This window comes from Vulpes vulpes, unplaced genomic scaffold, assembly GCF_048418805.1.
Source record: "Vulpes vulpes isolate BD-2025 unplaced genomic scaffold, VulVul3 u000000630, whole genome shotgun sequence".
In the NCBI taxonomy this organism is placed as follows: domain Eukaryota; kingdom Metazoa; phylum Chordata; class Mammalia; order Carnivora; family Canidae; genus Vulpes; species Vulpes vulpes.
Genome location: NW_027325744.1, coordinates 36,975 through 60,083, shown reverse-complemented (window position 1 = coordinate 60,083; position 23,109 = coordinate 36,975). Strand labels below are relative to the sequence as shown.

The 23,109-nt window shown below is 45.5% G+C and overlaps 1 protein-coding gene and 1 long non-coding RNA gene across 6 annotated transcripts in view; both read right to left on the bottom strand.

Annotated features, from left to right (window-relative positions):
• Positions 1–3,130: 3,130 nt before the first annotated feature.
• Positions 3,131–15,325, bottom strand: LOC140596766 (uncharacterized). Its single transcript, XR_011998641.1, has 2 exons — positions 13,779–15,325; positions 3,131–6,412 (listed from the first exon to the last, which is right to left on the bottom strand). It is a non-coding gene; the product is annotated as an uncharacterized lncRNA (long non-coding RNA).
• Positions 15,326–20,154: 4,829 nt separating this feature from the next.
• Positions 20,155–23,109, bottom strand: part of LOC140596770 (piwi-like protein 1) — a 28,085-nt gene continuing 25,130 nt past the window's right edge. For all 5 annotated transcript variants that reach the window (XM_072745253.1, XM_072745256.1, XM_072745255.1 and 2 more), the window contains 2 exons: positions 22,824–22,952; positions 20,155–20,215 (listed from right to left, as the gene is read on the bottom strand). The gene's annotated coding sequence lies outside the window, so the exon portion shown is untranslated. The remainder of the gene's footprint in view (positions 20,216–22,823; positions 22,953–23,109) is intronic.

Below are 23,109 nucleotides of genomic sequence, written 5' to 3'. Positions count from 1 at the left end.
TGGGTGCAGTTGTAAATGGGATTGACTCCTTAATTTTCGAGGCTCTTCTAACAACAACCTGTCAGTCAACAGCTCTTTCTATGTCCATTTATTTCCCAGGAGCTGCTGTGAATACAACCCAACCAGAATCTAGCAGACAACCTGGGTACACCTGCCCAGGAGCACGGCCAAAGCTATTTGCCATCTTCCACAACAGAAAAGTTCAGCCAACGGATGAAAGCCCAGAGGGTAACATGAAAATTGATTCATTAAATAATAGCCTCAAGAAATCTTGTCCTAGGGGCACCTGGGTGTTTCTGTCAGCTAAGTCTCTGCCTCCTGGGTTTCAGCTCTGGTCATGACCTCAAGGTTGTCAGATTCACCCATATTCAGCATGGAGGCTGCTTCGTACTCTCTCTTCCTTTGCCTCTGCCCCTCTCCTCCTTACACTTGCTCTTTTGCTCTCTCCACACACACACACACACACACAAAGGAATCCTTACTCAGTTTTGCTCAGGGTGTCGTAGTAAAGACAGACCTCCTCAGCCGTATTCTTTGTTTCACGTGTCCAAATATTAATTTAAAAGGTCAGTCATTAGTCTTTGGCCAAAATAGTAAAATCGCATTGAGAACTCTAATTTGGTCAGATTTAGTGGGAGGGCTTGTGAGGCTGACAACATTTGGACATACTAGTTTGTGTTAAATATTAGCAAAATGTTTTCTTTCTTTAAACATTTTCACTGCAGTTCAATTTGCCGGCAAATTGAACGCTTATAGCATCACACCCAGTGCTCATCCCACCATGTGACCCCGCCCCCCCGCCCCGCCCCTCCGCTGCATCACTGCCCATCACCTGGTCGCCCCAACTGCCCACACACCTCCCCTTCCACTACCCCTTGTTCAGTTCCCAGAGTTCGGTCTGTCTTCTGTTTTGTCACCCTCACTAATACTTTCACTCATTTTCTCCATTCCCTTTATTCCCTTTCCCTAGGTTTTATACTCCCTAAATGAATGAGACCATATCAAGTGTGACCTCTTCCGATGGACTTACTTCACTCAGCATAAGTCCCTGCAGGTCCGTCCACGTCGGAGCAAACGGGGGGTATTTGTCATCTCTTGTGGCTCGGTAACAATTCCATTGTAGCCGTGGACCACATATTCTTTATCCATTCATCTCTTGATGGACCCCGAGGCTCCTCCCACAGTTTGCCTACTGTGGACATTGCTGCCATAAACAGCGGGGTGTAGGTATCCCCGCATTCCACCACATCTGCACCTTTGGGGTAAATCCCCAGCAGTGCAATTGTTGGGCTGTAGGGAAGATCTATTTTTAACTCTTTGAGGAACCTCCATCCACACAGTTTTCTAGAGTGGCTGTACACATTCCCACCTACAGTGCAAGAGGGTTCCCCTTTGTCCGCATCCTCTCCAAATTTGTGGTTTCCTGTCTTGTGACTTTTCCCCATTCCCACTGGTGTGAGGTGGTATCTCATCATTTGGGTTTGGATCGGTAGTTCCCTGATGGCCAGCGATGCGGGGCATGTTCTCCTGTGCTTGTTGGCCGTGTCCATGTCTTCCTCTGTGAGATTTCTGTTTGTGTCTTTTGCCCGTTTCACGATTGGATTGTTTGTTTCTTTGCTCTTGAGTTGAATGCGTTCCTTATAGATCTTGGACACCAGCCCTTTGTCTGAGAGGTCCTTTGCAAGTATCTTCTCCCGTTCTGTAGGTTGTCTTTTACTTTTGTGGACTGTTTCTTTTCCTGTGCAGGAGCTTTCAATCTGGGTGAAGTCCCAATACTTCATTGTTGCTTTTGTTTCTCTTGCCCACGCGGATGTATCTTGTGAGACGTTGCTCTGGCCAAGTTGAGAATGGGTGTTACTCGTGTTCTCCTTGAGGACTGGGATGGATTCTTGTCTCACATTTAGATCTTTCATCCATTTTGAGTTTATCTTTGTTTGTGGTGTCAGAGAATGGTCCAGTTTCCTTCTTCTGCATGTGGATGTCCAATTTCCCCAGCACCATTTATTGAAGAGACAGTCTTTTCTCCAGTGCGTAGTCTTTCCTCCTTTGTCGCATATCAGTTGACCGTAAACTTGAGGGTCCACTTCTGGTATCGCTATTCGGTTCCATTGATCTATGGGTCTGTTTTTGTGCCACTACTACACTGTCTGGACGGCCACGGCTTTGCAGTACAACCTGAAATCTGGCATTGTGATGCCCCCAGCTGTGGTCTTCGTTTTGAATAGTCAGTCAGTCCCCTGCTATTCGGGGTCTTTTCCGGTTCCACACAAATCTTAAGATGGTTTGTTCCAACTCCCTGAGGAAAGTCCATGGTATCTTGATAGGGATTGCATGACATGTGTAAATTGCCCTGGGTCGCGTGGACATTTTCACAATATTCGTTCTTCCAGCCCTCATGAGCACGGAGTATTTTTACGTCTCTTTGTGCCTTCCTCCATTTCCTTCAGGAGCGTTCTGTAGTGTTTAGGGTATAGATCCTTCACCTCTTTGGTTAGGTTTCTTCCTAGGTATCTTATGCTTTTGGGTGCAATTGTAAATGGGATTGACTCCTTAATTTTCGAGGCTCTTCTAACAGCAACCTGTCAACAGCTCTTTCTATATCCACTTATTTCCCAGGATCTACTGTGGAAACGCCAGAACGAGAACCGTGTAGACAACCTGGGGACACCCGCCCTGGAACGTGGGTGAAAATACTTAATTTAACATCCCCTGTGGCACACACAGAAGTTGGAACCGTCCGTGGCATCATTAGAAGGTGACATGAAAATTCATTCGTTAAATAGCCTCAAGAAATCTTATCCAGGGGGCACCTGAGTGTTTCTGTCAGCTAAGTTTCTGCCTCCTGGTTTTCAGCTCTGTTCGTGACCTCAGGGTCATCAGATTCACCCATATTCAGCATGAAGCCTGCTTTGTATTCTCTCTTCCCTTCCCTCTGCCCCTCTCCTCCTTACACTTGCTCTTTTGCTCTCTCCACACACACACACAAAGGAATCCTTACTCAGTTTTGCTCAGGGTGCCGTAGTAAAGACAGACCTCCTAAGCTGTATTGTTTATGTTTCATGTGTCCACATCTTAATTTAAAAGGTCAGTCATTAGTTTGTGTCCAAAATAGTGAAATCGCATTGAGAACTCTAATTTGGTCAGATTTAATGGGAAGTGTTGTAAGTTAACATTTGGACATATTTGTCCGTGTTTAATATTAGCAAATAAAACTCTTATTGTGTTTTAAGAAATAGAGCATATTCTTGACGTTAAGGTTAGGTTGATATCATAATGCAGCATATACTATAAAAACCCGTCACCCTATCGTTTGGCACAAAACGTCCACAGTTATTCTCACCAACATCGGTGTGGAACATTTATTACAAGAAAACGGCGTAGCGATATTATTATCATTGACGTCGACCACTTCTATTAAGAACTGCGCTGCATTTGGGTGTGTTTTGACATATGCATAATATTTTGTAACCCAGGACCCTGGGATCATGACACGAGCCAAAGAGAGATGCTCAACCGAAGGAACCACCCCGCTGACCACATTATTACGGCTTTTAAATTCGGGTGAAGATGACCCACAAGGTTACATCTGTTTCAGGTGTACCACCTATGATTGGCACTTACGTTCATTGAAACTGCACTCACCCCAAGCATAGATTCTTTGGGTCCCCATAGAGCACTAATACCATTCCATTGATCATATTCCCTATGCTGGACCTTTCACCCTGTGACTGCTTTGATGTACATGTGGAAGCCTGCCCTCTCCGCTCTTTTTCACAACTATGGTTATTTGTAAATGGTACACATTCGGTATTTAAATCTCTCCCATAATGGTTGATTTTGATAACGACAGATTAATGAATAAAAACAACAGAGTAATAGACTAAAAAAGAACAGATGAAGGATTGCCCAACATTGCACAAGCCCACCGTCTTTTGACGGTTGAAATCAAGTGCAAAACCATTCAAGAGACATGACAGCATATGTGGATCTACAGAGGCAGAAATGGTTTTGGAAGAGGTCAAGAAGGTAGGAACATGGGGCTGGGTTTCACAACGAGCTCTATGAGAGAAGGGAACCCATCATTGGAATCGATGTGCCCATCAGTTCTCTTTTACGCTGATTATTTCATGATACTTAAAGTTGCCATTGCCTTTTTTAAAGTTTTTATTTGAGAGAGACAGAGAGACAGCAGGAGAGAGCATATGCAAGGGAGAAGGGCAGAGGGAAGGGGAGAAGCACAACCCCGCTGAGCAGGGTGCCCAAAGAGGAGATGGATCCCAGACCCTGGGACCTTGGCCTGAGCTGAAGGTTTTTCCTCATCCACCAATGACGGCCTAGCAGTAGCCTCGTTACCATGCAGGCTTCCCCTGTATGGATGTAAACACTGATCTCACTAATCCCTGAGCACCACAACCAATGCACTGATATTCTGTGTCCTCCTAGATCTTGCCAAGGCTGTGGCGTCTGAGTTTGAAGAATCCTTGAAAGACTCTCCACCCACTTCTATGGGAAGCCTGCCCCATTTTACCTGTATTAGAAATGTTGCTCTCTTGGTTTTCCTCTTTTTGAAGGGAATGCACATATGGTAAGGAACAGTGTATTTTTTTGGTGTAAGTACCATCTTGGTGGGGTGTTGGGAGGGGAGGATGTAAACTGTGCAGTAGGGGACATTTGCTCAGAAGCACTTTTCCGCCTTGAATTCTGAATTTGGAATTGCTGCTTCAGTCAACCTGGGAGATCTATCTCCCAGGAAAAGCTCATGCTTTCTCCGTGGGTGCAATCTGTGCTTCCTTTGGGGGCCTTTGACTTTACGACACTTGTTCATTTGGTGTTCAGTACTCACCAGAGAATCAATGACAAAGTATACACATGAACTGACCCCCATCTTCTCCTCTTTTGTGTAACTGCAGGTCGCCTCAGAAAGCAGCGAAACTGGTGTGTATTCTGGAATCATCAGTCTCTTGCTTAGGAAAAACTCTAAATAGTAAGGCAGATGGGGCAACCTTGCTGTCCTCACACCCAGACACCCTTGCTGTCCAGGCACCCAGATTCCATGTTCCTAAGGCTTGGGAGTGTGTGAGATAGGCAGCTTTCCCAGGTGAGAAAAGAGGTCCGTGTTTCTACATTCCTAGGAAGCCAATGTATTCTCTGTGCGTGGAGTGGCTGTGAGTGCAACAGGCTTGGGGGAGGTGACTTGTTGACTCTATGCAGTGTGTGAGAGAGAGACAGACCGATAGTGAGAGAGAGAGGATAGAGACAGTGACACAGAGAAATACAGAGAAAGTGAGGAGGAGAATGAGTGAGGTAGACTCCCCAGCAGATATGTCCCACCGACACCACAAGATGGACTCAGTCGACATTCTTAAAAAATAACAAAAAACAGAACCTCCTCACACAGTACATCTTAGAGTCCTCAGACCGTGGGTGGCCCAACAGTGCAGATCGGCCCATGCTTGCTAACCTAGTGCCTCCATGTTCTCTAGCCCTCCGTTCGTAATGAGCAACAGTCCCAAAATTACTCTCTTATTTTCTTCTGTGCTTTTACTTATTTATTTGAGAGAAAGGGAGCAGAAGAGGTGAGAGGGGCAGAGGGAGGGTGAGAGAAACAGACCATTTGCTGAGAAGGGAGCCCCAAACTAGCCTCAATTCCAGGTCCTAGACAGCCTGACCTGAGCTGAAGGCAGACTCCTAAATGACCGAGCAACTCAGGAATCTCTACCTGAGGTATTCTTGAGCAGCATGACGAATGTACTGATGGATTCTCTGTGTCCTTCTAGTTTCATCCTTGGATTCATTCCTCATAACAAAATTCATGGAAAACATCAGTGAGGAAGAACAAATCAGTATCGTCAAGGTGAGCTTCAGTATCATTAACGGAGGAATGAATGTTGCTTTCTTGGTTTCTTTCCACACAAATTGTGATGATGAAAATCAGACAGTGGCTCTCTGAGGTGAAATACATAATCTTCCTCTTGAGAAAAGGGCTGAGTGGTTGCCCCTTGCCAACCGTTACCTTATTTCAGAGGATGTTTACCATTGGCAACACCAAAGCTGGAAATAAACAGCGAGATGGGGTACATTCCCTCAGCAGTGGTTTCTCCTGCTTGGTTGAGTGATCCTGTAGTCAGCATCTGAATGAGCTGGAGAGACACATCCTTCAGGAAAAGCAGCTTCCTCCAGGTGTCCTGTCATTTATTTGGGCACCAGTGTGTCAAACATGATGTCCCTCCCATCTGGCTTCCTTAAGTTTTTGAGAGCAGTAAAATCAGTGCAGAGTAAGAGGGAGCTGAGCCTCATGGTGTTCTCTCTTCTGTACCTGCAGGTGGCCTCAGAACTAGTGACAGCGGTACGTACCCTGAAGCAGTCTCTTCCTGTCTTTAGTCAGGAGCGCCAATCTGATTCTGGGTCCTCACTGGAATGAAAATCACAGGTGTAGTGAAATAAACAAAAACCAAAACCAGAAAACGGGTCTTCCAGGTGGAGACCCATGGACATGTTTTCACAAGCAAAGGGGTAGAATTCAGGTAAGGAGTTTGTGTCCATAGAGATAGCGGGAAGTAGAGATACGTGGACGCCAGGGCTCAGCGAGTTCAGCAACTCAAAAACTGGGATCCACTTCTGGGTTGGCAAGGTCCCTGCTCAGCATGTCTGGGGTGTGGGGCCCCACACTAAACCAGTACCTACCTAGGCTCTAGCCTGCATCAGGAAGGAAAAGTGTGAGCTTCTGGAGAGGATGAGGTGTGCCCCCTCTGCCTCATTACCAGCCCATGTGTATGGGGTCCTCTCCTCTGCTTAGAAGCAGCCCCTGCTAGGATTCCTCTAGGACCTGAGTGCAGACCTTCCTGTCTGAGTGATGCCAGGACCTCCTGTAGTGCCTGCCTCATGGATAGGAGCCCAGAGACCAACAGAAATGAAGTCAGGTCAGGCCAGCAAATTCCACTGCAGGAACCCCTAGGCCTAGGGCAGGGAGGTCACAGCTTCCTCATTTTTGGATCCTAGACCTGAGCTATCCAAGGAGGCAGCCGATAGCCAGACATGCCTGCATATGTTGAAATTCCTTACAGTCAATGAAGTTACACATTTCATCCCTCATCATACCAACCACAGTGCCAGAGCCCAGTAGAGCATGTTGAAAACACAGATCATTTCCATCATCATGAATGGCTCTCCTGGGCAGCTGCTCTGAGTCTGGCATAGTGGCTGCACATGGACCCCATCTAACCTAGCAGGTGTCCACCACCCATCACAGGTGGATCCAGGTGGATCCATGTCCACGTGAGAGCTATCATGATCTTGTGGAAATGGGGAAATGCCAGGTGAAGGGGCATCCTCTCTCTCTCTCTCAAGGAAGGTTTGCCAGTGTGGTCAATGTCTTGGTGAAGGGCTCTAACTCCCAAGAGCCCAGGGAAGGTCTGAGGATCCCAAGGAAGAGCAGGTGTCGACAGGTGTTCCAAAGTGGCCTCAGTTGGAGTAGCAGGAACACGGGGCCTCACTGTCTAATCACCTCATCCTCGTGTTTGTATCTCTAAAGATTGGGCGGTGGAAAATATTGAGGATGAAATTCCTGAAGAGGAAGAAACCTCAGGTCCGGAAGCACAATGAGGCGGGAATCAACAGGAGGGAGTCCCTGGTGCAGTTGGAGTATACCTGCTACTTTGTAGACTGAGAGTGGGCGGGATGAAATAAAGAAGATGATGTATAGGAATGCAATTGTTTTGTTTTTCATTTGTTTACTTATTTGAGAGAGGAGAATGGGAAGGGCAGAGGGAGAGGGATATTCAGACCCTGCACCGAACAGGGAGCCTGATACAGGCCTGATCCCAGGGTCCTGGGTAATGATCCAAGCTGCAGTCAGACACTTAACCTACTGAGCCACGAAGGTGCTCTTCTCTGGTCTATTCCATCATAAACAGTAGGGTATTTGGATAAAATAAGAATTCTGCCCTGGGATTGGATTGTGCAGTTGGTCATATTCTTCTTTTTATTTGATGGTCATTCTCTGCAGACCAGCTCTGACTCCCTTTGTCACTGGCAAGCATCAAAGCCCTTGTTGATGTTTGGTTGGCATCTCTTGGGAATAGAGCAGGAGACCTTTTGGTTCGGGTTATTGCCTTTGGTCTTGGATGGAGCCAATCTCTTGATACACAGCTGTGCCACGCCCATCTGAACTTGCACACAGACTGCTTCCGTGGGAGCCAGGTGCTGGTACAGCCGGGGCCCCACTCCCTCTGCACCTACAGGTCACACAGTAGCAATGCTGGGCTACCCCCAGTTCTGCCCAAAGGGTGGAAGTGCACTCTAGGGATGGGCATCCCTGAAATGGTCCCTCTCAGCACCTCCTCCCGGATCCAGCAGAAGTGAGGTGGGAGGGGTGCCGGGAGCACAGTTCCCTCCTCCCCTCCTTGCACAATCCTCAGTCCTGGGACAAGAATAAAATCTGCACTTGCCTCTGTGTGAGAAGGGATCGAGTGCAGCCAGCCAAGGCCATCGAGGCCTTCACTGGGTGCAGGGAATCTAGAGGAATCTGTGAAAGCTGCTGGGCTGGCGGCACACGCTTGCGCTCAAGGTCCTGCAGAACTAGTCTCCTGGTCTGACCAGGCCCAGGACACAGGCCCTAGGCAGGGAGGCCAGGATTTCTGCTCCTGTCTGATCTCACTGCTATAGCCACACAGTGCTGGGCCTGCTCCCCACGTCAAGGGTTGGCCCAGTCTAGGACATTCCCTCATGCCTGCCTGGAGCCCATGGCCCAGTCCTTCCAGGGATCAGGGCAGATGCTGGCTCGAGCTGGTATTGAAGAGGCCTCACCTGCTGTACAAACCCCATCAGCCCACTTTTAAGCTAAGGGAAACTGGGCAACATAGTTTACCTCTAGCATCACATTCATCTCCTCTATGGGCTACGACATGTATGGGCTGTTCCAGAGATTCAGTGTGTCCCAGATTTAGGAGTCTCATGGTTTGTCTCCCTCTCTAATTTTTCCCACTCAATCCCCTCCTTTCCCTCATTATCTTGTTCCTATTTCTTATATTCCAGGAGGAGAGCACTTGATGGCATGAGCACTGGGTGTTAAACTATATGTTGGCAAACTGAATTTACCTAAACATAAATAAAAATTTTTTAAAAAGAATAAAGGTTAAGTTTGTCTCAAGTACCTAAGATCACCCCACGCACAAAGCAGTCACATTATAAGCCCAGTGGGATATCACTCTCAGGGCCACATGCAACCCCAACCCGTAGGCCCCCAGGCCCATTGCACCTACTCCAGCATTGCCTGGATTGGCTCTTTGATCAACTGATTAAGGAGGGGAGCCCCAGGCTCTGAGACTGTGGTCTCCTTGTTGCCCTCAAAAGCCATACAGAATTTGGAAGGACAGAAAAACAGGAGACCTCATTTACCCAGGAAAACACCCCTTTTGAGGTTCTTATGTTCCTGAGGTTCCAAGCATCTCCCTGTGTCATTTCACTCCATTTGGTAGAAGGTTCTTGCTCATCATTTAATGTCCAAGTTACCTACTGAGGGGAACTGGGTGGCTCATTCAGGGAAGCATCTGACTCTTGATTTCAGCTCAGCACATTCTCTCAGGAGCCTGAGATCCGGCCCCTCTTGGGATTCCTCACTGGTCATGAAACCTTCCTAGGATTCTCTGCCTCCCTCTCCCCCAGTCCATTCATATCCAAATTGGCCTTCCCTCAATCAAAAACTATATTAAAAATAATAAACATGAACTGCAATAAAATTTTTTTAATGAAAATAAATAAATATTGGCTCAATGACTGATTCTTCCAGTTGTTTACCACCTGCTTGTCTGCCGACTTTGTCTTGTTTTCACTTTCATTCACCTTTTGCCTTCATTCTTTAAAGCTATCTTTCCTGAACATAACGTCCTAGGCTCAGAGGTGTTTTCCTTCTATACTTGTGTCACCATTGCAGTGTCTTCTGACCTGTTTTCTGAGAAGTCATGGGCCTTGGAATTTGTATTCTGTTAGGTTGAATGTGTCCTTTTCCTCTGCTTTCAAGGTTTTTCTTCCTCTTTGCCAGCAGATTGGTTACAATGTGTCCGGAGGAGGGTTTTCAGAGCTTTGTAGATCTGAGTCACAGATTTGTGAAATTTTTAGCCATTTTGTCCCCATACCTTCTACACCAGCTGCTTTCCTACAGAAACTCCATGCTGTGGAACTTAGCACTTTTGATGTATCCTAGGCATGCATGTTTAAGTTCCTATCAATTTTTGTTCAGTCTTTTCGCACTCCTCTCATGATAGTACGATTTCTCTTGTTCTGTTTTTTTTTTTTCTCTTGTTCTGTTTACACATCCACTGTCTGCTTTGTTTCTTCATCGGATTGCTGAGCCTATCCAGTGAATTTTCATCCTGGATAGTGCGTGTCAAGTTTTAAAATTTCCACTTGGTCTTCTGAGAGCAAGATGTCCACAGCTCTTTCTATGGTTATGAGTTTCCCAGTGTCTACAATCAAAAACCTTAGGTGAAAAATGTTTATGGATCTCTGTGGATACAAAACTGGACCAAACTACTTCACGCTTGAGGAAAAATCAAAATACAACCAGCAAAGGAGTCGATTGAAAGCAACCAGGAAATTCATTCCTTTAGTTGATTCAAGAAAACTTATTCCAGGGGCACAGGTTTGGTTCATTCAGGTATGTGACTGCCTCCTGGTTTCATCTGAGTTCATGACCTCAGGTCATCAGATTATCCTAGGTTGGACTCCATGCTTAGGATGGAGCCTGCTTAGTATTCTCTCTCCCTTTTCCTCTACTGCTCTCCCCCTTACACTTTCTCTTTTGCTCTCTTTAAAAAAAAAAAAAAAAGAATCATTCTTTTACTGTGCTCAGGACACCACACTAAAGACAAAAATACAAACCTATATTATTTACATTTTATATGTGAAATTCATAATTTAAATGGTCAGTCAGTAGTTTATGTCAAAATAGTAAAACTGCTTTTACCACTCAAATTTGGTCAAATTAAAAGGTAGGGGTTGTGAAGCAAACATTTGGACACTAGTCTGTGTACAGTATTAACAACATAAAATCACTGATTATGTTTTAATAAGGAGACCTTATTATTGAGATTAGGATTAGACTGGTGTCATAAAGCAGCATATAATATAAAAATTTCCGTATCGCCCTATCCCTTGGCACATATTTTCCACAATCATACATGCCTGCATTAGTGTGGAATTTTTATCACAAAGAACAAACCAGTGTAGAGATATTATTATCATTGAAGTTGACCACATATATTAAGGACTGCTCTGTGTTATGCATCTGACTGTTTTGACAAATACATAATATTATGTATCCAAGGACCCTGGGATCATGATATGAGCCCAAAGTAGATGCCCAACTAAAGGAATGAGCCTGGTGCCCACATTACTACTGTTTTTTTTAAAATTGAAATCAAGATGGTACACAAGGTTACATTAGTCTCAGGTGTACCACATATGGATTCGATACTTGTATAGGGTAATACTGTGCTCACAAGTGTAGATACCATGTGTCCCCATAGAGCACTATTACAATTCCACTGATCATATTCCCTATGCTGTACGTTTGATCTCCGTGATCTTTTTTAATGCATAACGGGAAGCCTGTCCCTCCTACTCTGCTTCACAGCTATGGCTATTGGTAAATGGTATACTTTGAGTATTTAAACCTCTCCCGGATGGAATATTTTCACCAAACTGATTACTGGTACACCTGGGTGGCTCAGTGGTTGAGCGTCTGCCTTTGGCTCAGGTTATGGTCCCGTGGGCCTGGGATCGAGTTCTGCATCGGGTTCCCCACATGGAGCCTGATTCACCCTCTGCCTATGTCTCTGCCTCGGTATCTCTCATGAATACATAAACCTTTAAAAAAAAAAAACCTGTGAGTGAATAAATACAATAGAGCACTAGACTAAATAGAACAAAAGAGAATAACTGTCTAGCATTGAATCAAACCTACCAAGAAAAGGGGTAAAATCAGGTTGAAAAACTTACAAAAGAGAGGACAGCATATGTGGACCTACAGAGACAGAAATGATTTTGCCAGATGTCCAGAAGGTGGGAGTTTTTAGTTGGGTTTCACAACAAGCTGCATGAGTGATGGGAAGTCATCATTGGAATCGATGTGCAGATCAGTTCTATTTGTGCACTGATTATGTCAGGCTACTTGAAGTTGCCATTGACTTTTTGGGGAAGATTTTATTTATTTCAGAGAGAGAGAGAGAGTGCGAGCATAAGCAAGGGAGAAAGGCAGAGGGAAAGGGAGAAGCACATTCTGGGCTGAACAAGGCCCCAAGGAGGGGATGGATTGCAGGACACTGGGGCCTTGGCCTGAGCTGAAGGTTTTCCTCATCCACCAAGGAGGATGGACCCCAGACCCTCATATGATACTTATTAATCACTCTCTACAATAGTCTTGCCCTGTACCCATATAAACAGTGATCGCTCAGTAATTCCTGAGCACCACATCCAATGAATGCATTGACAGTTATTTTGTGTCCTCCTAAATCTTGCCAAGTGTGTGGTGCAGGAGTTTTTCCACAAAAAAGTCAGTGAATGAGTTTCCAACTTCTATGGAATGCTCACCCATTTTCCTGAATTAGAAATGGTCCTTTTTTCCTCTTTTTGGAGCGAATTCAGATATGACAAGGAACAGTGTATTTTTTAGGAGTAAGGACCATTTTTGTGGGTTTTGGAGGGGATGTTTTAAACAGTGTAGTAAGGGACCTTTCTCTCACATGCAGTTTTTCCTCAAGAATTTCGTGTGGCTCCTTCAGTAAACGAGAGATCCATCCCCCAGGAATAGCTCCTGCTTTTTCATGGGTGCAACCTGTGCTTCCTTTGGAGGCCTATCGTTTTACTACTGTTGCTCATGTGGTGTTGAATACTCACTAGGAGAACCAATGACAAAGGACACACATGACCTGACCCTCATGGTTTACTCTTTTGTGTAAGTGCAGACGTCTCAGAAACCAGCGAAAGTGGTATGTATTCTTGAACCACTCTCTTGCAGAAAAAAAAAAATCTAAATAGTACGGCAGATGCAGCAACCTGCTGTTCTCTTCTGGACAGCCACCCGATTCCATGTTCCTGAGGCTTGGGGGTGTGAGACAGGCAGCTTTCCCAGGTGAGAAAACATGCCTACATTTCTACAATACTAGGAGCTGGTGTGTTCACTGTTTGGTATGGTTGTAAGTGCATGACTCTTAGGGTGGAGTGACTTGTTTAAACCTATGAGTGTGACAGAGTTCTGTGTGCATGTGTGTGACACAGAGAGAGAATTGTGAGTGAGAGAGAGAGAGAGAGAGAGAGAGAATGAGAGACAGCTATGGACACAGAAATACAGAGAAAGGGGGAAGGAGAGAGAAAGAATAAGAGAGTTTTCCCAGGACATTGTCCCACTGACACTGCACCATGGCTTCTCTCATCATTCTCCAAAATAAAGAAAATCCTAACACACCATATTTTCCAGCCCTAACCCCGTGAGTGGCCCGACAGTGGTAGCTCAGCCCATGCTTAGTTACCAAATGCCATCATGTTCACTAGCCTTCGTTCATACTGATCAACAGTCCCCATTAGCCTTTTATTTTCTTCACGAAATTATTTATGTATTTGAGAGAGAGAGAGAGCAGAAGAGGCAAGAGGGGCAGAGGGAGAGAAAGAAACACACCCTTTGCTGAGCAGGGAGCCCCACATCAGGCTCCATTTCAGGTCCCAGACACCCTGACCTGAACCAAAGGCAGACTTAGCTGACTGAGCAACTCAGGCACCACTACCTGAATTATTCTTGAGCAGCATGACCCATGTGCTGATGGGTACTCTGTGTCCTTCTAGAAGCACTTTATGGTCCCTTCATCATGAGACTATTCCAGAACATCAGAGGAGAAGTGCAAGTTAATGCTGTCAAGGTGAGCTCAGTATCTTTGAGGAACGAATGTTGCTTTCTCGGTTGCTTTCCACACAAATTCTGATGAACATCAGACAGCGTCCATTTGAGATGAAATACATAATCTTCCTGGTGGCAAGGGTGCTGAGTGCTTGCCTCTTGGCATGCATTAGCTTATCTGAGAGGATGTTTACCACTGGCGACACCAAAGCTGCTTATAAAGACAGTGATGGGGTACTTTCCCTCATCAATGGTGTCTCCTGCTTGGCTGGGGAATGTTGTAGTCACCATCCTGAATGGACTGGAGAGACACATCCTTCAGGACAAACAACTTCCTTCAGGTATCCTTTCACTTCCTTTGGGCACCATGGTCTCTAACATGATGTTCCATCTGGTTTCCTAAAGTCATTCAGAGAAGTAAAGATCAGTTTTTACTAGGTAATAACATCTATCGAATAAAAACAATAGAAGATTTATTTTTGTTAAAGTTGAGCTATAGATTAATGTCCAAATATTAGCTTTACTCTAAGAATCATTAACCATAATCACATTTGAGTTGTAGGGTGCCAGTGGTATCAGTCACTTAATTGTACGCCCTGGGGTCAGGACCTAATCCCATGGTCGGGGTTCAGCTACATGTTGGGGTCCCTCCACATGGGGAGCCTGCTCCTCCTCCTAACCCTCAGCCCGCTCACGTTTTCTCCCTCTATCCCTTTCTCTTTCTCTCCCTCAATTTAATAAATTGATTGGTTAATTATCTAATTAAATCTTGAAAAATTAACTTAACTTGATTGGAAAAAACATTTTTACTATTCTGGCCACCAAGTGATGCCTCACCTTCTAAATTAAAATATTCACACAGAACAGTAGGAATATGGCTTAGAACTTTTGACCTATGAATGGGACACAAGCAAACTAGAATAATGATTTTTTAAAATTTTTTTTACGCATAGGATATCCTGAAAATGCACTACCATAAAGAAAGACAGGACCATAATAGAGTCATGCAAAATGAAATAAATACAAAGGAAACTAATTAAATAATCAGGTAATTACAAGTTCCAGACAGACAGGGAAATGACTTTCCATTTCATTCATGAGTTGAAAACGATGCTGCTGGAATAGTAACTCCTCTCCTGCTGTCAGTGGAGCTAAACCCAAAATTGCAGAACTCACTCATAAACATACATGGAAATGGAAACGGAGCCCTTACAGGGACCACAACACACTGGTACATCATGTGCAAAGGGCTTTTTTTTTTTTTTAAAGATTTATTTATTTATGATAGACCTACAGAGAGAGAGAGAGAGAGAGAGAGAGAGAGAGAGAGACACAGGAGGAGGGAGAAGCAAGCTCCATGCCTGGAGCCCAACGTGGGACTCCATCCTGATACTCCAGGATCACGCCCTGGGCCAAACGCAGGCGCCAAACAGCTGAGCCACCCAGGGACCCACAGAAAGGGCTTTAAAACAAAAAGAAGACAACAGGGGGAAGAAGGCCAGAGAGTAGAGTCCTCAACTCACCTGATCCGCCAAGGATCCCTTCTAACAAGGTAGAAGGTGAAGGTGGATACAAAGAAAGAAAGAAGGGGGGGGGCAGGGCTTCTAACAAGGCAAGACAGGAAGGGGGAAAGGGAAAGGAAGGAAGAAGCCTGGGGCAGGTGGGGGGGGTGGGGAGCTGCAGGCCAGAGGAGATGGCTCCAGCCTGGCGGGAAAGCCTGGGCGCCCCTAGAGCCCAGCCCCGGAGAGGAGGGGCGTCGGGCTGAACCCCAGGAGGGGCGGCGGAGTCCCCAGGCTCCCGGGGTCACTAGCAGACAAGGCACGGCCGGGGCAGAGCGCCCCAGGCCCGCGGGCCCAGCTCGGGACAGCGCTGGAGCCGCAGGCGGCGGGGCCTCGGGGAGAAGCAGGGGGGCAGGCGGGGGCTCCGGGCGGGCGGGGCGCTGCACCTGCTGCCTTCGGGCGCCCGCCATGGCCCCGGGAGCGCGGTGCAGGCAGCACAGGCCCCGGAGCCCAGGGCCCGGGGGACACGGCCGAGGTCCTGCCTCCCCCCGGGGCGGGTGGAGGCTTCACAACTGCAGAATTAAGATCTCATCAGGCTGAAGTTAAAAATCAATTAAATGAGGTGCAATCCAAATTGGGGGTCCTAATGGCAAGGCATAAGGTGCTGGAAGAAAGAATGAGCAACACAGAAGACTCCTTGATGGCAAGGAAGGAAGCTGAGGAAAACAGAGAAAAACAATGAAAGGACCACGAGGAAAGGTTAAGGGAAATACATGACAGCTTCAGAAGGAAGAATTACGTATCACTGGGGTTCCAGAGAGCACCCAGAAGGACAGAGGGCCAGAAAGCATATTTAAACAAATCCAAGCTGAGAGCTTCCCTAATTCAGGAGGGGAATAGGCACTCAGACCCAGGAGATAGAGTGGTCCTCCCCCCAAATCAATAAAAACCGTTCAACACCTCAACACTTAATAGTGAAACTTGCAAATTCTATAGAAAAAGAGAAAATCTGTAAAGTAGATAGAGGCAGCAGATTCTTAACGAATATGGGGAGAATTGTTACATTAATAGCAGACCTCTCCTCAGAGACCTGGGAGGCCAGAAAGGGCTGGCGGGATTGATTCAGGGTCCTAGATGAGAAGAACATGCAGGCAAGAAAACTCTATCCAGCAAGGCTCTCATTCAGAATAGAAGGAGAGATAAAGAGCTTCCAAGATAGGCAGAAACTGCAAGAATATGTGACCACCAAACCAGCTCTGCAAGAAATATTAAGGAGTATCATAGGAAAATTAACATGCTTCCAGAAAATTTGTTCAGGTTTAAGTGAGCAGTTGAGATAGAAATGATTTATATATGCTGTGATTTAGTCTATGGGTTTATTTGAAAATTAGTCACCATGCAGTCTGTTTTTATAGTGTATGCATAATGATTGTACTATATAGGAAGGATGACGTGGTGTTACATTATCCCTAATAGGAACAACGCTTTTAACTGTTAAAGAGTAATCTTGCTTTCCTCAGGAGGGGGGAAAAACACCCCAACTCTATACAGCTTCAGACATTCTGTACAATCCCTTAGAGGATGGGGCTTCTGCACACACTTTTGGTCAAAGAAGAGACTAAGGGCACATCTTTTGAAAACATTCTAATGAAATGACTCATAAACCCATTCCACCTATAACTGTAATTTAACTCAAATACTAATAACCAGAGCTTGGCTCAGCAGGGATTCCCTAGAGCCAGGTATAAAGCCTTGTGAAGGAAGCCGAGATATGCCACCCCAAAATATATATTTATATATGTTTTTGGGAAGAGGAATCCAGAAACAAATCTTAGTGTTAATGTCTTCCCATAAATTTACCTTTCCAGTTTGCCGCCCTTGATAGCCTAAAACTGCTTTTCTTTAGGCTATCATTTTTTCTACAAATGTATTATTGTTCTTTGCTGAAGATGCTATAAAGCTCACAGTTTTAAGCTGCTGCTTTGAGTTCCTCTTTGTTTTTTATTTCTTCGGTGTGATGTGCACTGCAAACCTTTATAAATTTTTTCTTTTGATGATATCCTCTTGGTAATGAGTCCCCCCCGAAAACCCAAGATGGGAAGATATGGAGTTTAGCCTCCCGCCACATCAGAACTCGTTCTAGTTGTATTCTCATGGAAGAACGCAGGCAAAAATGAACTCTGCTTAGTTGGCAATTAGCCTGGGGCAGGCCATCCAAAGGTTGCAGTTGCCTACATGAGATTGTGAACTTACTGCATCAGCTACACTGGTGGACTTTCTCCTAACACTGAACACTGGAATCCTCAAATTTAAACTCCAAAATATCAAAGGTCATTCTTTCGTGCAGAAAAGGATTCTGCACATCAACAACCAGGCATGTGACACTAACAATAAGACTGAAGAAAAAGAAATTACAGTCAATCCGATTTATAATTGTACCCAAAAGCATAACATACCTAGGAATAAACCTAACCAAAGACGTAAAGGATCTGTAGCCTAAAAACTAGATAACAAAAAAAAAAAAAAAAAAAACTAGAGAACACATTGAAAGAAACTCAAGAAGGCACAAAGAGGCAGAAAAATATTCAGTGATCATGGGTTGGAAGAATTAATATTGTGAAAAGGTCGGTGCTACACAGGGCCATATACACATTTAATGCAATCCCTATGAAAATACCACAGACTTTCTTCAGAGAGTGGGAACAAACCATCTTTAGATTTCTCTGGAAATGGAAAAGACCCCAATTAGCCAGGGAACGATTAAAAACGAAGACCACAGCTGGGGGCAACACAAGGCCCGATTTCAGGTTGTACTACAAACCCAAGGCCGAAAAGACAGTGTGGTAGTGGCACAAAAACAGACCCATGAATCAATGGAACCGAATAGCGAATCCAGAAGTGGACCCTCAACTTTATGGTCAACTAATATTCGAGAAACCAGGAAAGACTATCCCGGGAAAAAAGAGAGTCTCCTCAAAAAATGGAGCTGGGAACATTGGACATCCACATGCAGAAGAAGGAAGCTAGACCATTCTCTGACACCACACACAGGGAAAAACTCAAAAAGGATGAACGATCTAAATGTGAGACAAGAATCCATCCAAATCCGAGAGGTGAACAGAGGCAACACCGTTTTTCAACTTGGCCACAGCAACATCCCGCAAGATACGTCCGCCAAGGCAAGAGAAACAAAAGCAACAAGGAATTATTGGGACTTCAGCCAGATCGAAAGCTCCTGCGCAGCAAAAGAAACAGTCCACAAAAGTAAAAGACAACCTGCAGAACGGGAGAAGATACTTGCAAACGACCGCTCAGTCAAAGGGCTGGTGTCCAAGATCTATAAAGAACATACTCAACTCAAGAGCAGAGAAACAAACAATCCGATCGTGAAACGGGCAGAAGACCCGAACAGAAATCTCACAGGGGAAGACAGAGACACGGCCAACAAGCACATGAGAACATGGCCCGCATCGCTGGCCATCAGGAAACTACAGATCCAAACCCCCATGTGATACCACCTCACACCAGTGGGAATGGGGAAGTCACAAGACAGGAAACAACAAATGTTGGAGAGGACGCGGACAAGGGGGAACCCTCTTGCACTGTAGGTGGGAATGTGAACTGGTGCAGCCACTCCGGAAAACTGTGTGGAGGTTCCCCAAGAGTTAAGAACAGATCTTCCCTCTGGCCCAGCAATTGTACTGCTGGGGATTCACCCCAAAGCTGCAGATGTGGTGAAACGCGGGGACACCTGCACCCCGATGTTTATGGCAGCAATGTCCACAATAGCCAAACTGTGGAAGGAGTCTCGGAGTCCTTCGAGAGATGAATGGATAAAGTTGATATGGTCCACGGCTACAATGGAATATTACTCAGCCATGAGAAACGACGAATACCCACCATTTGCTCCGACGCGGACGCACCTGGAAGGACTTATGCTGAGTGAAATAAGTCCATCGGAAAAGGACAAACTTGATATGGTCTCATTCATTTGGGGAATATAAAAACTAGTGAAAGGCAATAAAGGGAATGGCGAAATGAGGGAATATATCAGTGAGGGTGACAAAACAGGAGACACACCGATCTCTGGGAACTGAACAAGGGGTAGTGGAAGCGGAGGTGGGTGGGTAGTTGGGGCGACCGGGTGATGGGCACTGATGGGGGCACTTGGCGGGATGAGCACTGGGTGTTATGCTATAAGCTGGAAAATTGAACTCTAATAAAAAAATGTAAAAACAGAAAACATTTTGCTAAAACTTAACACGGACTAGTATGTCCAAATGTTAGCTCACAACCCCTCCCATGAAACCGGACCAAATTAGGGTTCTCAATGCGATTTCACAATTTTGGCCACAAACTAATGACTGACCTTTCAAGTTAAGATGTGGACACATGAAACATAAAGAATACGGCTTAGGAGGTCTGTCTCTACGATGGCACCCCGAGCAAAACTGAATAATGATTCTGTTTTGCGTGTGTGGAGAGAGCAAAAGAGCAAGTGTAAAGAGGAGAGGGGCAGAGGCAAAGGAAGAGAGAATATGAAGCAGCCTCCATGCTGAATATGGGTGAATCTGATGACCTTGATGTCATGACCAGAGCTGAAACCCCGGAGGCAGAGACTTAGCTGACAGAAACACCCAGGTGCCCCTAGGACAAGATTTCTTGAGGCTATTATTTAATGAATCAATTTTCATGTTACCCTCTGGCCTTTCCTCCGTTGGCTGAAATTTTGTGTAATGGTGGATTGCAAATAGGTTTTGCCGTTCTCGTGGGCCGGTGTACCCAGGTTGTCTGCTTGATTTCTGTTGCATCGTATTCTCAGCAGCTCCTGGGAAATAAATGGACATAGAAAGAGCTGTTGACTGACAGGTTGTTGTTAGAAGAGCCTCGAAAATTAAGGAGTCAATCCCATTTACAACTGCACCCAAAAGCATAAGCTACCCAGGAATAAACCTATCCAAAGACGTAAAGGATCTGTACCCTAAACAACACAGAACGTTCCTGAAAGAAATCGAGGAAGGCATCAAGAGAAGGAAAAAGGTTCCATGCTCATGGAGAGGAAGAATTAATATTGTGAAAATGTCCATGCTACCCAGGGCAATTTACACATTTCACGCAATCCCTATCAAAATACCGGGGAGGGATCCCTGGGTGGCGCAGCGGTTTGGCGCCTGCCTTTGGCCCAGGGCGTGATCCTGGAGACCCGGGATCGAATCCCACGTCAGGCTCCCGGTGCATGGAGCCTGCTTCTCCCTCTGCCTGTGTCTCTGCCTCTCTCTCTCTCTGTGACTATCATACATAAATTAAAATTAAAAAAACAAAAACAAAAACAAAAACAAAAAACCCCAAAAAACCCCAAAATACCGGGGACTTTCTTCAGAGATTTGGAACAAACCATCTTAAGATTCTAGTGTGGAACCGGAAAAGACCCCAAAGAGACAGGGGACTATTCAAAAAGAAGGCTACAGCTGGGGGCATCACAAGGCCCGATTTCAGGTTGTACTACAAAGCCGTGGCCATCAAGACAGTGTGGTAGTGGCACAAAAACAGACCCATAGCTCAATGGAACCGAATAGCGAATCCAGAAGTGGACCCTCAACTTTATGGTCAACTAATATTCGAGAAAGCAGGAAAGACTATCCCTGGATAAAGACAGTCTCTTCAATAAAGGGTGCTGGGAACACTGGACAACCACATGCAGAAGAAGGAAGCTAGACCATTCTCTGACACCACACACAAAGATAAACTCAAAAAGGATGAAAGATCTAAATGTGAGACAAGAATCCATCCAAATCCGAGAGGTGAACAGAGGCAACACCGTTTTTCAACTTGGCCACAGCAACATCTCGCAAGATACGTCCGCCAAGGCAAGACAAACAAAAGCAACAAGGAATTATTGGGACTTCAGCCAGATCGAAAGCTCCTGCGCAGCAAAAGAAACAGTCCACAAAAGTAAAAGACAACCTACAGAACGGGAGAAGATACTTGCAAACGACCGCTCAGTCAAAGGGCTGGTGTCCAAGATCTATAAAGAACATACTCAACTCAAGAGCAGAGAAACAAACAATCCGATCGTGAAACGGGCAGAAGACCCGAACAGAAATCTCACAGGGGAAGACAGAGACACGGCCAACAAGCACATGAGAACATGGCCCGCATCGCTGGCCATCAGGAAACTACAGATCCAAACCCCCATGTGATACCACCTCACACCAGTGGGAATGGGGAAGTCACAAGACAGGAAACAACAAATGTTGGAGAGGACGCGGACAAGGGGGAACCCTCTTGCACTGTAGGTGGGAATGTGAACTGGTGCAGCCACTCCGGAAAACTGTGTGGAGGTTCCCCAAAGAGTTAAGAACAGATCTTCCCTCTGGCCCAGCAATTGTACTGCTGGGGATTCACCCCAAAGCTGCAGATGTGGTGAAACGCGGGGACACCTGCACCCCGATGTTTATGGCAGCAATGTCCACAATAGCCAAACTGTGGAAGGAGTCTTGGTGTCCTTCGAGAGATGAATGGATAAAGACGATGTGGTCCACGGCTACAATGGAATATTACTCAGCCGTGAGAAACGACAAATACCCACCATTTGCCCCGACGCGGACGCACCTGGAGGGACTTATGCTGAGTGAAATAAGTCCATCGGAAAAGGACAAACTTGATATGGTCTCATTCATTTGGGGAATATAAAAACTAGTGAAAGGCAATAAAGGGAATGGCGAAAATGAGGGAATATATCAGTGAGGGTGACAAAACAGGAGACACACCGATCTCTGGGAACTGAACAAGGGGTAGTGGAAGCGGAGGTGGGTGGGTAGTTGGGGTGACCGGGTGATGGGCACTGATGGGGGCACTTGGCGGGATGAGCACTGGGTGTTATGCTATAAGCTGGCAAATTGAACTCTAATAAAAAAATGTAAAAACAGAAAACATTTTGCTAAAACTTAACACGGACTAGTATGTCCAAATGTTAGCTCACAACCCCTCCCATGAAACCGGACCAAATTAGGGTTCTCAATGCGATTTCACAATTTTGGCCACAAACTAATGACTGACCTTTCAAGTTAAGATGTGGACACATGAAACATAAAGAATACGGCTTAGGAGGTCTGTCTCAAAAAAAAAAAAAAAAAAAAAAAAAAAAAAAAAAGGAGGTCTGTCTCTACGATGGCACCCCGAGCAAAACTGAATAATGATTCTGTTTTGCGTGTGTGGAGAGAGCAAAAGAGCAAGTGTAAAGAGGAGAGGGGCAGAGGGAAAGGAAGAGAGAATATGAAGCAGCCTCCATGCTGAATATGGGTGAATCTGATGACCTTGATGTCATGACCAGAGCTGAAACCCCGGAGGCAGAGACTTAGCTGACAGAAACACCCAGGTGCCCCTAGGACAAGATTTCTTGAGGCTATTATTTAATGAATCAATTTTCATGTTACCCTCTGGGATCTCTGTTTGGGAGTCCAGTTCCCTGCTTCGGTAGAGGGTGTATATTTTCAGCTGTTGTTGAGGGCGGAGGTCTCCAGATTGTGTGCTAGGTTCTGTTCCTGTGGTTTCCACAGCAGATCCTGGGAAATAAATGGACATAGAAAGAGCTGTTGACTGACAGGTTGTTGTTAGAAGAGCCTCAAAAATTAAGGAGTCAATCCCATTTACAACTGCACCCAAAAGCATAAGCTACCCAGGAATAAACCTATCCAAAGACGTAAAGGATCTGTGCCCTAA